We start from the raw sequence: 18,245 nt of genomic DNA, 5'->3' as shown, positions 1-18,245 counted from the left end.
AAATCTGCAGGGCAGGTCGGCAGGAAGGGAAGGCTGGAAAATTTTGATCAGGGGTTGGTGCTGCAATTCCACAGTCGGAATTTCTTTTCCCTCAGAGACACTTCAGTTTTGTTTTTAGGGCCTTTCAACTGACTAGATGAGGCCCACCCAGATTATAATCCCCTTCACTTACAATCAGTTTAAATAGATTTTAATCACATATACAAAATACCTTCAGAGCGACACCTAGATTTGTGTTGGATTGGATAACGGAGTATGGTAGCCTTACTAGAGCATAAAGTGAACTAGCACAAGAAGGTAACATATCAACAGAAAAATGAAATATAGATGACCAACAGGCTGTAGTAATATGGACAAGCATTAAAAAAACGAGGGTTAAAGTATGTTACTAAAGTATGTTGCTAAAGTATGCATCCAATGAAAAGAAGCAAAGGATCTGAGTCAAAGTGTCTTGAACAATAAATGTACTGGTTTACAGCATAGGAACACCATAAACAGGGTGGAGTGCTTTGGCTCTGGCCCTCTGTATGGCCCTCCATTCTTTGCTGACTCCATTCTCAGGCTGCTTCACAGGATGGCTGCTGCAGTTCCAGGCCTCGTTGGCATGAGTAAGGGAGAAATCATGTCTTCCTACTACTCTTTGAAGAGTGAGAAACTTTTTAAATGCCTCCAGCGAACCTCCTCTCAAGTCTCATCGGCTTGAATTGGGTCATGGGTCCATATTGGGGCTAATCTTGTGACTAGTGAATACCAGGTGCTGATAGACTTAGCCTGAGTCAGTCAGTAGTGAGGGGAAGGGAAGGTTATGATTGCCCTAGACCAGAGCCTCCCAACCTTTTTGACAAGCAATGATGCCCAAATGGGTGACAGAGTAGAATGGCTCAAAGCAAGCACCTTGAGGCTCTAGACCTGCAAGGGTCCACCTGGCTGTCTCAAAGGCTAAATATCTCTACATACCAATGGGTAGCAACTTGCACGTTGGGTTGGACCAATTAGGAGCCATCCCCTTGGGGATCCATCCCCAAACTATGAGACTTCTACTCAGTGGAGCAAGAGTGGACTGGTTAGTAATGACTCAATGGGTAGTAAGGAAAGGGGACAACATGGGTCTAGGAATCAAGGCTATTTCCCCAAGGTTCTGGTTTCAGTAATTGGGTGGACGCCAGGGGTGAACTAGAACAGGATTGTACTGGCTCATGAGCGCCAACTGTCTGTGTCCTGTCTCAATTCTGTATTAGGTGATGGGAATATTTATGTCACAGAAATCGACAAATGCTACAAATCAGTGTTTTCCTCTAGAAATCAGTTTTTAACCCTTTACCAGCACACGAAGGGCCCAAGACAGACACACTGGAGGAGGAACAGGCTTGGTTTTTGTCTTCCTGCTGGGAATCCTGCTCATTTTTTTTTCATTGAGGTGAAATTCACAGAACATAAAATTCACCATCCTACTCATCCTTTTTGAAGTTTATTCAAGCTCGTGGTTATCGCCTCTTTATTCAGTATCATATTTTATTTTTGAGAAGGTAACACATTTACATTCATAAGGTACCAAAAAAAAATCCAATAAAAAGTGTCCCTCCTATTTCTGTTCGCCAGTCATCCAATTTCCTTCCTTGGAGAATACCCAGGGTAATGGATCTGTTGGTATACTTTCTGAAAATTCTTAAATAAATGAATTCTTAGACTATTTTTAAACACACACAGTGCTCTAGCCTTGCTTTTCTTCATCTAACAAAACATCTTGGGGATGTTTCCATACCATCACATACAGAACCTCCTTATTTTGTCTTGGTAATGCAGTCACATACAAGCAGCCACTGTGGATGACTTTGAACAGACTTCTTTTTGCATATGTGTGGATATATCTGTAGGACCAATCCCTACAAGCCGAATTGCCGGTCAAAGGTTATGTCTATTTGGAAGTTGAAGGTCATCGTGAAATGGCCTTCTGTTGATAAGGCATCAGTTTACATTTTCATTAACAGTATGCTTGTTTCCTCCCAGCCCTGTTCACAAAGCATGTTATCAAACTTTTTATTCCTTTTCAATCTGATAGGGAAAAGACGGTATATCAGTGTGGTATTAATTTCCTTTCCTTTTATTGTAAGTTGGTGCATCTTTTTATATGTTCGGGGCCATTTCTGTATCTTTTTTTGGTAAACTATCTCCTTGGATCTTCTTCCATTTATTCTTTTGGGTTTGGGGGAGTTTTAAAATTAAATTTTAGCAGTTCTTGTTATCTGAAGGAAATTACCTTCAAACACTTTTTCCCCCGTTTTGTCATTTGTCTTTTGGCTTTGTTTCTGGTGGTTTTTCCCATGCGGGCCTTTTTTTTTTTTTTAATTTCATATAGTCAAATCTGCCAGTTTTATAAAGTTGGATCTTTTTATGGCTTCTTGGTTTTATGTCATACTTCCTCACTCCAAAAATCATTAAAAACTTATTACAAATGTAACCCAATTTTTGCTAGTACCTTTATGTTTCCATTTTTACATTTCAATCTCCACTTTGTATGGATTTTGTTCTACTATTTTTTCTATGTGGCCGTACAGTTGCCATATTATGTGCTGAACAATCCACCTTTTCCTCTGTTGTCTTGAAATGCCACCTTCAGACATTAATTTACAGAAGAGAAAATTGGAAGATTGGTACCTGCCATTTAGACAAAAGAGAGCCAGCCCTTGCTGTCTTTGGGAAGTGACCGTACAGACATATAGCTCCCTGCTTGATGGAGTAGCTTTTTCTGTTTGCTTTAATTTCCTATTAAGAATTCTGTGTGTGGCAGGGAAAGGACAGGGAACACACAAGTTCTTAGGACGATTGGGAAACGCAGTTATACAATGTGTTGATTTTGTTCTGCCTATCTTTTTTTTTTTTTTTTTCTGAGGGGGAGGTCATACAAAAGAGAGAAGAAACTGCAGAACTAAGCTACTTTTTGCTTTCAACTACTTGGTTACTTCTTCCCTTTACCAAGAAGTTCCTTGTCTATTTCTTGGGTAACATCGATTTTGCTATGAAATACAGCTACAGAGAACAAAAACAGGAATGGTGAATAACATATGAAAAAACCTCTTTCAGGGAAACTAAATTTCCTACTCCTGAAAGAAAACATTTTGACCACCGTTTTGGAGAAGGAAGAGGTTCCTCCTGACCCAAGCTGATCTTGGTTCAGAATCTAGAGACAGTGAGACCTTTAACGGTCATTGTTTATGAGATCAGGAAAAGGAAAACAAGGAGGAACTGCAGATAGCTGACCGAGTGACCGGAGATCGTGACTCGGTCACGTGCTCATCTCCAGAAATGGTCTCAGACCAGCAGACAAAGCCTTGCTGGTCTGAGGAGGTGAATGGCCCGGGCAGTTCGCTTATTCTCTGTCGCGCCTTCTCCACAGAACGGGGTCCTGAGCTGCTCCGTGGAGCTTGGATGTGACAGGTGGCCTGTTGGCATCCCCACAATGGGGAGAAAAAGGCTTGGCCAGCCAAGGCTTGAAAATACAAATAACTCGAACATCCAGAGCACTCCTCAATACCTAGAGAACCTGGGCTGGCCTCTCCCTTCTTCTGTCTACGTACCCTGCCTATGTGGTTCCAGGGTAGCTTCTGAACCCTTTGTGGGATCCTCGCTGTTAATTTCACTTTGATTTTACCAACACGTGTTGAGGTGGGGAAAAGGAGGCCAGCAGATAGGAGAGGGACACTGTGTTGTCCCAAACCCACAGAATGGACCCTATGACTAGGCTCCATTTTACATCTTACCCCACAAGGGAAATCTCAGGTAGAACAGAAATAGAAAGCAACCCGTGGCCTCTTTGGTTGCTGTTTTCCCCGTAGTAGGTTATTAACCAGGACTGATTTTAGCAAAACAGAAGCTTATTCTTTGCAAAAGTGGGAGGTAGAGGAATCTTGTCCTCGGTCTTGTTGTTTTGACCCCCAACTCACCTCTTACTGCCTTCTCACACTCGTCATTACTTGTCAAAAGGTCCTGTGGCCCTTAGTACCTGATTACACAATTCCTGCACTCTTCAGGTCATGAGGCAGGGGTCAGGACCTTTTCTCCTGCCATAGCCACTAGCCCATCAAAATGGCCAACATACTGAAATAACTATACCCTGAAGTAAATATTAAACCTATGTTACGTAAAGAGAAGACAAAACCATTAAGCATAACATAAACACGAATCACATTCTTAAATGTTGGCCTCTTGAAGAGGAGAAGAAAGGGAATGTATTAGCAGAGGAAGTAGGGAGAAAAGAGAGAGATAGGATATAGGAGGAGGCCACGGATTCAGTGGAGAAAAGCAACAGTGTTGACTCTTGTATATACTCCCCATTGAAGTGTCAAAATATTAAAACAACTATTTCCAGTTTTCCATTGCTTTCATTTTTAACTATTGGCTTTGACTGAGGCAACCAAATCCTCCCCCTCAATGAAATCATTTTCTAACCTCAAAGGCAGGAACTAAAGTTAATTCCTTCAAGGTCCTGTCAGAAGCCAGATGTTAAGGGCTGAATGTTTGTGTCCCCCCCCCCCCCACAATTCATTCATCATAGCCCTGATCCCCAGTGTGATGGTATTTGGAGGCCTTTGGGAGGTAATTAAGTTTCAATGAGGTCATGAGGGTGGGACCCTTATGATGGGATAAGTATCTTTATAAGAAGAACACAGAGAGATCTTACTCTCTCCATGTGCACACACCCCAAAAAAGGTCCTATGAAGTCACAGTGAGAAAGTGGTCATCTACAAGCTGGGAAGGGTTCTTACCAAGAAACGGAGTCTGTTGGCACCTGGATCTTGGACTTTCACCCTTCAGAACTGTGAGAAATAAATGACTGTTGGTGCCCCAGCCGATGGTATTTTGCGATAGCAGCCTGAGATGACTAAGACGCCAGGGAACTGGACAAGCACCTATTGCCTAAAGGTCACGGTCATTGTAGGGGTTGGGGGGACGGAGTATGTGTGTTTGCCAGAGTTCTACGTGTAAATGTCCTCTCAAGGATTCTGACTCCAGTAAGAATCCCTGGCTGCCCTCATAGAAAGGAGCTGCATTTTGATACCGGCCTCTTCAGCGCCAGGCTGCCTGTAACACACGAAGCGATGAGTTACTACCGGTGGAGGGCCAGGTGCCACTGCACGTAAAGATTTGTTCCCCAGCAGGAAGGGAAGAATTTTTCCATTTCTTTGTTTGTTTGTTTCAACTCTGCCACAGGCCAGGGATTCTCTTCCTATAAGAGATCCTTTGTGGGTATTTTCCATCACAATATTCCCCCCTATTTCTCACCTCCTTTCTGACCTTGTACACGTGGTAAGTGCTGCTTACTAAGGAGCTGTTGCTGGGAAAAGGGAGAGGTTGTGTCGGGGTGCCCTCCCTCTCCTTAGCTCTCATAAACTTCTCTGGCTCTGCTTCAGGAGAAGGACAGGGAGTGTCCCACCCACTGTGACTAACCCTTCTCTTGAAGCACTTAATCGCTGTCCCTCTGACAAGTCTTCAGAGACTGAGCGCAAGCATGCTACACCCCAGCTCCGGCAGATAGCTGATAAGCTGCTGCCGGGGCTCGGGGTGGAGAACAATTCATTTTCTACTTAGGTTTTAGAACCTTCCATAACCGAGTGCCTTTAGAGAGCTGGCTGCTGTAAACTCTCTGAGTCAATGGGGCTCAGGGTGGAGAACAATTCATTTTCTACTTAGGTTTTAGAACCTTCCATAGCCAAGTGCCTTTAGAGAGCTGGCTGTTGTAACCTCTCTGAGTCAATGGAGCCAATGACAATTTCATCCCCAAGACCGTTGTTGGTTTGGGGGCAATGATTTGCGTTTAACGAAAACATTAACTTTCCACAACTTGTAGAAAACACAGTTTGGCTCTGTTGTGGTGGCAAGGGCGTACTTTCTTTCACACCAGCCCAAAGAAGTTTTTAAAGTGCAGAAACTTTCCTCATTACCAGCGGGTGAATCGCTCCAGCCGGAAATTCCTTAGGCACCAGGCTGAGGAGCCGCGAGAGGGTAACCAGCTCTCGGAGGATTCTTGCCGCCTTGCCACCTCAAGCAAGAGGAACTGGTTTTCTGCAACCAGTTCTATAACACCAGTGGGGAAACTGATGACCCTCCAGCTGGAAGCGCGGCAGCTGGTTTGTTCTGGATCATCACGCCGGCCTCCTTCTCGGTCCCTGCCTGGTGTCGTCGGTGGTTCCATCTCCCTTAGTTTCAATTCCCCAAACGCAATTTCCCTGAAAGGGCTCTTCTTTGACAACCTGGGCTGCGGCTGCCTCTGGCCACACCTTGCCTCCGAGGCAAATAAGCACCTTTGATTTGGGCTCGGGAGTGGAAATAACAGATAGTCATCAAGAACAGAGGGCTCTTGCCTGGGCTTGCTCAGAAAATCCCCTTTGCAGAGGGGGAGCTGTCTGTCCAGCTCCCTGGGTACGCATCCCTTGTCAAATTATCGGGACTTTTCATTCTGTCAAATATTAACCCCTGTCCTTGGTTGCTTTGGTGAAGAGAGATGAAGGTGGAAGGTAAAAGAAAAGAGAAAGAGCACGTAGAAGGCAGAGTGAGAGACGCTAAGGGAAGACCAGAAGGAGGAAGGGAAAGGCTGGGGGTGGGGGACCCAGCAGGTCCTCTGGGCCTCCAGCCCACTATCTGCTCTGCGCATGCGGATCAGGCTTCTCGCCGCTGATCATTCCTCTGGTGGAGCTTTTGTCCTTATTGTCATGAAAAAATATGTAATTACCAAGTGAAAAAAAAGTCAGGTTAAAAACAGCCTGTAGGGTGTGATCCCCCTTTGAAGTATTTGTTGGCATAAAGGTTTGGAAGGCCATAGATAGAAATTCTAAGTGTTATCTTGGGAAGGTGGGATTATAGATGAGTTTTTCTGTTCTTCTTCTTCTTTGTTTTTTTTTCCCCCAATCTCTACTTTCTACAAGGGATGACTATTGTTTATGAGAGAAAAGTTAAAGTCATACTAAAAAGGGAAGGAAGAGACAGACACAGAGGAAGAAACAGCGGAGTCAAGGGGGAGGAGACACGGTTCTTTGAGGCATGTGATAATGCAGATATTTAATCAAGCTATGCATCTCCCTGTTTTAATTGCCTGCTCTTTGCACTCAGGGTACCCATTTGACTACTATTTACAAGTTTTTAAGTCCTCTAATTTTTAAATCCGTAGAGCCGCATTTCTTAAGCAGAGGCGCACATGGGAATCAGCAGGGAATTTTTTTCAACATATCCTTCTCAGGGTCCCACCCTCAGAAGTTCTAATTCGGAATACCGACCCAGGGCCTGGGTAGGAGTCTTTTGAAAAACCCTCCCAGGTGTTCTGATCCTCATCCTGGCTGAGAATTCCACGGTGTGCAAGACAATTCACAATATTAGAACTTCTAATTTTACTGCTTTTCTATGGCACCCTTTAAAAATCTCTACTTGTATGTCTGTTAATGCCGTATCTAATATTGTTATCATAAGACATGTATATTTGCAAATAAACTTACACATTGGAGGGTGCGTTAAAGACATTTTTCTTATAAGGATGTACAATAAAAAAAATTGGAGACAACTGCTTCAGAGAATTAATTATAAGTGGGATAAATCAAGTGTCCAACCAAATTAGAAATTTTTCTCCAGGCTGAGATAGAGAAACGTCACACTATGGATGATGACTCATTTTGACCTACTTTGTTTCCTTCTTAGACATGCATTACTATTTACTGGTCCTGGGTCATCATTTGTGGTGTATGATCCTTCCCAGGTAGGCTGCAGCTGTGTCCTTGGTAAATACGCAGGCACATACATGCCCCAACTACAGACGTCAGCATCTGGAAGCTCTCAAAGCCTTCAAAAGGCAGATCCTTACTTCGTGGTTCCTACGTGCTAAACTCTTACAGCTGCTTTGAAAAAAAGCAACTGGATTGTCTTAGCATAAAAGGCAAAACAATGGATAATAATTAGTAAATAAATATTGATTGAAAAATAAAACCATGGGAAAAGGTAAAGAGTGAGAAGTAAATCTTCTAGGTAAAGATAGGGAATTGAATATGCACTCATCTCCTTTTGCTTTTTTCTGAAGCCTCAGTAAAATGATGGTAAACGAGTTTTTTTTTAAAGGGAAGAAATAAATAGCAATTAAACATTTTTTTTAAGCTGAAAAGTAAGAAATGTGGACAATGACACAACAGACAGGGGAAAACTGAATCCTAAGCCGGCAGTGGGGAAATTCAAGAAACTAACTAGAATTTCCCAAAGGCTCAGGAATTGGCAGCATCAGAGACCTCTGGCAGTGAGATGGGGTCATGCAAAACCATAAGGAGTGGTTCCAATTCTCTTTAGAAAGCAGTGAGACTCCCAGATCTACCACCCCCCCTCCCCCGCCGCCCCCGCCCTCAGCAGAGTCAGGCTACTACCTCTTTCCCCACAGTAGAGAGACTGGATCAGGGGAGGGGTCTGTAGATTGCAGGAGCTCGGGCAAGAGGAGGACTGGTGGCTGGACTGAAAACAGAGGGATGAAGTGGATAGATAGAGACCCATGGCTCTCTCCCTGCTGTGTTCCCTCAGTGCCTGCAGCTGGAATGTTGTCTCTGGGCATAAACCCTCAACAGTCCTCTCTGGGGAGTTTGGTCTCCCCAAGAGGCAAACAAAGGCACTGATTTGGGGGTCCTCCACGCAAACAGCCCAGCGAGAATATACAGTGGAGCCCCCGGCCAGTAAGCCCCTAAGGTTCAGAACTTCCACTCAGCTTTTTAGCCCCCATTCTTAAATATGAGCAGACAATCAAGGTTTCCCAGACACTGAAGAGAGCCTCTTACATGAAATACCAAAATGAACAGAAAAAGCAACCTGGAGAAAAGAGAGACCATGCAAGTTGAAGAAAACATTCAATACCCTCTGATTAATATCCTCAGAGCTAAGTTACGTGACCATCAAATAAGTCTATGACATTAGAAAAAGGAACATCCAGGAACAAATAAGACCTCTTGGAAATTAGAAAAAGGATAATAAAAATTAAAATTCAGTAAAAGAGTTAGAAAATTAAGAAGAATAAATCTCAGAAATAAGAGGAAAAAGAAAGAAATGAAAGATAAGAAAAAAGAGGAATCCAGTACAGAAGATCTAATACATGAAAATAGGATTTCCAAAAAGAGAGAACAGAGAAACCATGTCTTTAATTATGTCTTTAATGACATAATTCAAAAATATTTCCCACAGCAGAGGAGCATGTGTTTCTGGAATGAAAGGGCCACCAAATGCCTACACAAGGATTGAAAATAGACCCATACCACGACACAGCAGTGTGAAATCTCAGAACAAGGAGGACAATGAAAAGATGCCACAAGCTTCCAAAGAAAAGGAGAAAATAGCTCCTATGTAGAGGATGATGAATCAGAATGGTTCCAGGCTTTTCGATAGCAACGCGGGTAGCCAGATGGCAAAAGCCTTGAAAATTCTCCAAGAAAATGATTTCCAGTTTAGAATTCTATACCCAGTCCAAACTATCTATCTAAAGTGTCAGGACAGATTTAAAATGTTTTAGACATGCAAATTCTCAAGAATTTGTCTCCCATGCCCCTACCTCAGGAAGTCCCCAGTACATCTGTCAAAACATGAAGCAAACAAGGAAAGAGGACACCGGAGCTAACCCAGGAGGAAAGCACCCTGGGATGACCGTAAAGGGAGATTCCCAAGATGAGAGTTCTGCCTCAGGTCCAGGTTGCAGTGCGAAGAAGGTGTGAGGAGAGATTTTTGGGGAGATTGGTGAAATTGTTACAGTACCTAAAGATTCTGGATGTCTTGGGCGCCTGGGTGGCTTAGTCAGTTAAGCGTCTGCCTTTGGCTCAGGTCATGATCCAGGGTTCTGGGATCGAGTCCCGCATTGGGCTCCCTGCTCAGTGGGGAGTCTGCTTCTTCCTCTGTCTCTCCCCTTGCTCGTACTCTCTCTTTCTCTCTCTGTCAAATAAATAAAATCTTTAAAAAAAAGATTCTGGATGTCTTGAGAGCAGACATTGGCAGATGGCAAATATAAATGTGTGGAAAACGAAGCAAACAAAAAATAAGAGTTTATTAGCTCCAAGGACAACAAAAAGGTGTGCAGGAAAGGGAGTTATCGTGATTGACTGCGGTTCAGTTGTGAATAGTGTTTTATAGTCACCGTAACACAAACACGGACAGGTGAAAACGTCGCGGAACTGGAAGAATGGAGAATGGGGAAGGATGAACAGGAGCAGCAGGAAAAAAGACACCAAATCCTGATCTTCTGTCCTGGAGACAAACCAGGCAATGGCTAACATTGAAAGAGCAACGGATAGCATTTCAAGCTTGTTCATTTGGAGACCCGGAGATACATACCAAAAGAAAGAGGCTTAAGTGTGGAAAATGGTAAGGAGGGGTAGGGGGTTGTTGTTTTTCCCTGCAAGCCTTGTAGAACTATTTAACAGTGTGGATTCTGTACACACATAACCAACTCGAGGGGACAAAGAGAAAATCAAAAAAGTACCTATTAATATTTTCTTCAGGAAACACAAAGTCCATCTCCCTTCCCCTCTGGATTCTAATTCCCACAGCTCTGCTTGCTAGAGACCTTCACTCTTCCTTGTAACCTCCTCCAGAAATACTCTACAGCTGTCCATTCGTGCCTGCCTCATAACCTGCTGTCCCGAGTGAATCTTGTGACCCGACGTGATCTTGATCAGAGAGAGACGTTCCGTTTCTGAGGCTCCCAATATATCAAAAACGGAACAGTTGCAACAATGGGATTTAACGGTGCGGGCGAGCTATACACGGTTACGTTAATAAAGGAATACCTTTATCAGATACCAAAGTGATGCCAGCATTTTACATTTCAGGGCTTATGTGAGGCCAATGGGGGGCCCAGGCCAAGCTGCCTCCTTGTACCGCCCCCTGCACCCCCCTCACCCCAGCTCCCGCCTGTTCTGTGCTCATCCTTACCCAGGGATCCTTTTCTAATTTTACCATCTTCCCTCGCCCCCGCTCGTCATTGTGCTGTTTCCTTCCCTTCTACGGAATGTGCAGCTATTATTCTGCTTTTGCCTTCGCTGAGCTTCATTCAGTTCCCAGCAATTCCTCTGGCACTTCCTCAGCCTGCTGTCACCTGTCCTTTGAATCAATACGCTCTCCATCCTAACAACCTTCAGTAATTAATGAAAATGCCCTCCTCCGCCTGTTTTCCATTTTAGTACCACATTCACATTTAATGAGCATGCTGGTCATTCCATCACTCAGGTCACTGACGAAATGGTACATCGCCAGCCCCAATCTCTGTGGACACCACATGTGTTATGTCCTCCCAGGTTAATAATAATCCGCCGTACTCATTCTCCAGGCATGCAGCCACTCGTAATTATGTGGGTTAGAATTTAAATTTTAGACCAGTGGTTTGAAATCCTGGCTGCATGCTACAGATGCCTAAGGAGATCTTTAAAACACGGATCCTGGATCTTACAACAATCCTATCATACTAGGATAAACACTTGGCCGGATAAGTGAGCCTGGTCACTGTAGGTACAGAGCCCTCTGTCTCTTCAAAAAGAGGACAAGTTAAACATTAGGGATGGTTTGCAGGACCTTGTAATACAAGATGGTGACAGGCTACCAGATTTTAAGTTCTAGTGTCCCTTTTCTTGAATTCTAAAGGAAAAAAAATGTTTTTAAACTTGGTCATGGGTGTTGTATTAGTTTCCTATTTCCGTTGTGAAAAAAAAAATTACCACAAATGTAGTGGCTCAACACAATACAAACTGATTATCTTAGAGTTCTGGAAGCCAGAGTCTGGCATGGATCTCACTGGGCTAAAATCAGGGTGGCAGCAGCGCCGTGTTGCATTCTGGCTCTATTTCTTGTCTTTTCCAGCTTCTAGAGGCCACCCTCATTCCCTAGCTTGTGGCCCCGTTTTTCCAGCAATGTGGAGTCCTACTCACGCTGTTACCTCTCTGGCTCTCTCTCTCTCTCTCACCTCCCTCTTTTCCTTTTAAGGAAATGTGTGATTGCCGTTGGCCCTGCCCAGATAATCCAGGATAATCTCCCTATCTCAAGGTCAGCTGATTAGAAATCACTTGTTTTTGGGGCACCTGGGTGGCTCGGTTGGGCGTCTTGGCTCGTCTTGGCTTCAGCTTAGGTCTCAAACTCATGGCTGTGAGTTCAAGTCCCTCGTTGGGCTCCATGCTGGGGGTGGAGCCTACTTATAAAAAAAAGGAAATCGCTTGTTTTTGCCATGTAGCCTAACATGGTCACAACTTCAGGGAGTAGCACATGGACGTTATTATAGGTGGGGAGTATATTCTGCTTACCACAGGAGTATCTTTGGTTTTCTCCTAAAAATTTTTAGATAAGATACGAGTGGATATAAAACTCCTCAGTGAGAATTCTACACGAAGCTCACAGCCCCCTGGGCACAATGACACATCCTGCCTCCTATCTAAAGGCCTATTCCTGGAGCCCAGGGACTGCTGTGACCAAGGCCTCCCGTATCAGACTGCAGGGCAATTGCCCACCCTTTGGCTCTGGAGACCACCTCCTGAGGCCAGTAGCCCCCAGTATGGGATCACTGTGTTCAGTGTAAGCTGGAAATCTCTTTCCCATGGGCACTGGGGGAGGGTGGGCCTGGAGCAGAAGCAATACACTCATGCCTGGGTTAACCAATCTATTTTCAAACTCCATGGCTGCACGAAGGATTCTAAGCCATAAGTTTCCATTGGGAAGTCCCTGGTGCCTTCCTATGCTCCCCAATGAATCAGAAGCTCAAGAGGTGGGGCCCAGGAATCTGTGTTCTTTTAAACTTCCCGTTTAATTCAGTGTACAGTCAAGTTTAGGAACTACTGGTTTAGACCATACTCTTTAGTTCAATGAATGTATTGTAATGATTAAAACTGAAACCTTGCTAAAATCAAGCTGTATTAGTACAATTAGACATTTTTTGGAAATGTCAGATTCTTATATATTAGTAACATACATTACATATTTTATGTATATTATATAGCATATATAATATAATGTGTTAATATATATTAATAACGTAAGTGTTATTCTTCTATATTATTCCCTGGTAGAAAAAAAATCAGATTAAAAGGATGTTCTATTTAAGAAAATCCAACGGGTTGAAACCAGATTTACAAACAATAATAATTAGGGGGTACTAATTTACATTCCAGAGTAATTCATTGTGTTATTTCCTTTCAACAACAAATCCCTCTAGGTCTCTTAAAGTATCAGTCAATGCACAAAAATTCAGTTTATATATTGCTTTTTGGGAGCATTTCTAATGCATCAAGCATGGTGCGCCCGAATCCTGATGAAGCTGGGCCTTCAGTTTGAAAATTTGAGTGGAAGGAAAATCTAAGAAGTTGACTGGTCCATAGATTCCGTTGTCCAGGTCTTCCTCTCGGTGGTGCACTTCCTCTCGGCACCCAGCACCAGGTGCACTACTGGCCACAGGCTTGTCTGTGGTCGTGCCCACATGGCCCCACCTTTAGGCTCAGCCCTGCACTCATCCCTGGGATGAGTCCTGAGGTCACAGGAGTTTCAGAATCTCCCGCTCAGCACTGAGAACAAGCATCCGTCTAGCTCTGACCTTGGTCCTCACTTCTGATAATTGGGATCTCGGCTTTCTTCCCCAAATGCTGGCCTATAGCTTGAGCTTCTTCTTGGGGTGTCTGCCTTCCTTGGAGCTTTTTTTCTTTTTTTTTTTTTCTTTTTCTTTTTTAGACATGTGGAGGGGCCGAGGGAGAGGGAGAGAGAGAATCTTAAGCAGGCTCCATGCCCAGCCCAGAGCCTGATTCAAAAGTCGTATGCTTAACTGACAGAGTTACCCAGGCGCTGCCCTCTTCCTTGGAGCTTTCTGCTCCTCTCGATGGCAGGCTCTCGGACATTTAACTTGAGACCTTAGCCATGAGCAGAACATGAGCAAGACAGGTTCTGAAGGGACAGGTTCAGACTCACCAACCAGTGGCTTGAGAATGACTTGTTCTCCTGAGCTAGGGTCCTATGATCACCTGGCCACCCTCACCCCCTTCACTATGGACTCTCTCTAATGCCCATGACATTGTAGTACATAGCTGTGTACCTGGGCTTTCTTCATTTGGGCTCTAGGCCCCTGGGTCTGTTTGCAGCCTTAAACTGGGCCCTGGCTTGCTTAACTGAAGCCTTAATTCTCTCTTCATTTATGCATTTCTTCTGACTCAAGGATTAGATCCCATTCTCTATATGGCTAGCTGCTCGTTGAGATCTTGCTCCAAACCAAGCAGACCCTCTGGATCCATCTTAATGGAACAAGATTCCCCCGAGATGAGAGCCCCTTAGATCTCAACACCTGCCCAGAAGAGCTTCAGCACCTCTGGGTGTAGTGGTTTGCTGTGTAAGACCTGCCTTGAGACAGGATGGCCTTCCATCTGGCCCTGTGGCATCATGTAGTTATTTGAGTTCCAATTCTTCCACGTAATAGATGTGAGATCCCGAAGTTTGCTTAACTTGTCTGGCCCTTTGATAGGTTTGATAGGTTTCTTCCCATCTAAATGAGCTGATCTACTTCATAAGGTAGTTGTGGAATAACGCATGTAGAAAGCCTTGTGCTTGGCCTATAGTAGGGCAATACTACTATTTCTTTTTTCTTACTTGTCCCCCAGTGACTACTGGTCTGTGTGGTTAAAAACCCCACACATCTCATGGCCAATCGGGTCCAGAAATTCTTATCTGGATGACCTATCTCATCTCTACTTTCTTAGAAGTCAGAAAGGCCTGAGTCACTTGCAATTTTTGAGGCTCTTTGTATATAAATAAATGTTAAAAGAATGAAAAACCAAGACACAGACCAAAGAAAATATTTGCAAAACACATATCTGATCAAGGACTTGTGTCCAAGATACAGTAAACAAACAAACAAAAAACCTCTTAAAACTCAAAACAAAGAAACAAAGAACCCATTAAAAAGTGGGCAAAAGATCCGAAAAGATACCTCACCAGAGAAGATATACAGATGGCAAACAGTCATATGAAAAGATCCTTAACATAATCTGTCATTAGGAAATTACAAATTAAAATGAAATATACTAGTACATGCCTATAAGAATGGCTAAAATCCAGAACATTGGCAACACCAAATGCTGGTAAGGGTTTGGAGCAAACGAAACTCTCATTCATTGCTGATGAAATGCAAAATGGCACAGCTACTTTGGAAGACAATTTGATGGTTTCTTGCAAAACTAAACATACTCTTACCATATGATCCAGAATTTGCACTCCTTGATTTTACCCAAATGAGTTGAAAACTTATGTTCACACAAAAACCTGCACGTGGATGTTTATAGCAGTTTTGTTCATAATTGCTACAACTTGGAAGCAACCACGGTATCCTTCATTAGATGAAGGGATAAATAAATTGTGGTACATCTAGACAATTAAATATTACTCTGTGACATAAAAAAATGAGACATCAACCAGGAAAAGACATAGAAGAACCTTAAATGCATACTGCAAGTGAAAGAAGTCAGTCCAAAAAGGGTACGTACTGTGTGATTCCAGCTCCATGACATTCTGGAAAAGGAAAAACAATGAAGACACTAAAGATCAGTGGTTGCCAAGGGTCCATGCGGGAGGAATGAGAAACGAACAGGTAACACACAGGGGACTTTTAAAGCAACAAAGCTAGTCTGTATGGTACTATAATGGTAGATATACGAAGTCATGCATTTGCTAAAACTCATAGATCAACCCAACACAAAGAGTGAAATTCCATGGGATTTCAGTTAATAATTATGTGTCAATACTGATTCAACAATGTAACAAATGTACCATATTAATACAAAATATTAAAACTAAGAAAACTGTGTGTACAGGTCGGGGAGGGGAGGATAAGGGAGCTCAGTACTATCTGCTCAACTGTTCTATAAATCTAAAACTGCTCTAAAAAGTAAAGTTTATTAATTAAAAAAATAAAGAAATACTAAAATAGGGTTTGCTTTAAATGTGCCTTATTTTAAATATCTCCATTTAAAAGCTCGATGCTTTTAAAACAAAAATATAATACAACGTAATTGTGCCACTCACAAGGTAATTGTGGGATTATAAATATCTTTTTTCAAATTCCAGTATAATTAGGGATTACAAATATCTTAATGCATAATGCATGACAGATGAATGGTCTGGGAATGGGAGGCATGTTCCAAGCTGCACGAGGAGAGTTTTCTTCCTTCGATCCTCTGAGTGCAACTCTGTAACGTACATGAAACTTCACTTGGCAATAACCAGCATGGGGCTCCTGTCTTATTGGGAAGCCTCTGATAAATGGAGCACCGTGATGGGCCCTACAGGGGCTTAGCTTTGTCAGTCCAAGCCTGCCTCCAACTCTACTGGTTCCGTTTTTTAACTGGAGTTGGCTGGCTGCTTGCAGGTCGGCTTTTCTAGTGCAAACTACCTATCGACCTACACTTCCATGGCTCTCGTGCTTCTGATGTCCCTTTCCTATCCCCCGCCCACTACAATGACTGTACCGTTGCGTTTTGCCTGCTGGAATACTTCTGGTTAGTAGCTCTCAACAGAGAGGGGACTAGAGATTAAAGAGAAGGAACGATTTCATCATGCGTAAGGCCTTCCTGCAGGGTCAGTTCTGTGTCTAACCGCCTTTGCTGTACTTCCTCTATTGGGGGTAGGGGGCTAGTTCCCAGACAGATAGAAATCAAAACACTTGCTGACTTCACTTTTCTTTCATTTTTTTCAAGTTTTTTTCTAATTAGGATAGAAGTACTCCTAGAAAATTTGCAAGTCACAGAAATGCATACAGAAGCACAGGGGGGGGAAAAGTCCTTCCCAATCCTGTATTACCCAGAGGCAACCACTAATGTCATTGTATGTGTGTATTTTTAGCTCCACATTCACTTCTGAATCTCACACAATCGGATTTTGCCTTCTCCATCTTCCTGGTGGTCTCCCATAGGTCAATGTCAATCAGGGGCAGCTTTCCTGGTGTGGCCCTGATTCCATCTGGGCTTCCTTCTCAAGGACTTGGTTTCTGCCGTCACTCTCCTTTGTCTGCGTTATCAGTTCTCCCTTTAGTGGATCGCTCCCATCAGTCTGCAAACCTGCCTTAATAGTGCACATCTTAAATTCTTCCTTAAACCCATTACCTCCTCTTCCATTCCTCTTTATAGTAAAACATCTCAAAGAGGTATCTGTATTTGCCTCCTTCACCTTCTCCCCTCTGGGACTCTTCAATTTGTTTCAGCAGGGCTGTCTTCATTCTACTGGAAGTACTCTTATCAAGACCATCAGTGGCTTCTAGTTGGTTAAATCTAAACAGTCAATTCTCTGTCCTCATGTTTGACATAGCTCAGTCTCCTTCTTTCCAGAAATAATTTGTACTCTGGGCCTCTGTTGACACCACAACTCTCCTGGATTTCCACTAATTTCACTCTTCCTTGTCACTCATTTTTGGGTCCCACCTTCTGTGGCTGACTTTGAAATATTGATTGATTCCAGGGCTTGATTTCAGGCCCTCTCTCTATAATCTCTATTTGGTAATTTCACCGAACCCACGTTTTAAATACCATTTATATGATATTGACTCTCAAATCAATGTCTCTGGTTTTGGCCCTTAGGATTAGTTCACATTACATTGCATGTATCAGAAAAAGACCCAAATAATAGTGGCTTAAATTAAAAAAAAGGTTGTGCTTTTTTTCAATACATAAGGAAATTCAATATACAGGAATATTTATTCAATGTATAAGGAAATATATTTGATGTATAAGTTTGAAGGAAAGCAAACTAGGACTTGTATGGTGGGCTTGATTGCCATCAGAGACCCAGGGAACTTACCCTTATCTGTTTCATGATCCAAGCCCTTAGCTTCTATACTCAAGGGCATCTCATTATTTCAAGATGGCTGCTGAAGATCCAGCCATATCATACACATTCCAGACTGCAGATAGGAGAAGAGCGGGAAGACAAAAGTATTCACTTCCCAGTGGAGTCAATTTCCTTTAAGGAGGCTTTCTAGTTTCTTCACAAACCTCCACTTACATCTCATTATCCAAAGCTTAGTCATATGGCCACACATAGCTGCCAGGAAGGCTGGAAAATGGAGTCTGTATTTCAGATGGCACTATACCAGCTAAATAGGGTTCTGTTACAGAGGAAGAAGAGGAGAGTGGGTGTCAGGTAGAGATCTAGCAGTCTTTGCCATGCTAACCCTGACTTTTCCCTGTGCTGTGGACTTACGTACCTCAACGTCCGTAGTATCTCCCTTTGGATGC

This window comes from Ursus arctos, unplaced genomic scaffold (assembly GCF_023065955.2).
Source record: "Ursus arctos isolate Adak ecotype North America unplaced genomic scaffold, UrsArc2.0 scaffold_10, whole genome shotgun sequence".
Taxonomy (NCBI): domain Eukaryota; kingdom Metazoa; phylum Chordata; class Mammalia; order Carnivora; family Ursidae; genus Ursus; species Ursus arctos.
The sequence above is the reverse complement of the archived record's forward strand: the minus strand, read 5'-3'. Positions refer to the sequence as shown.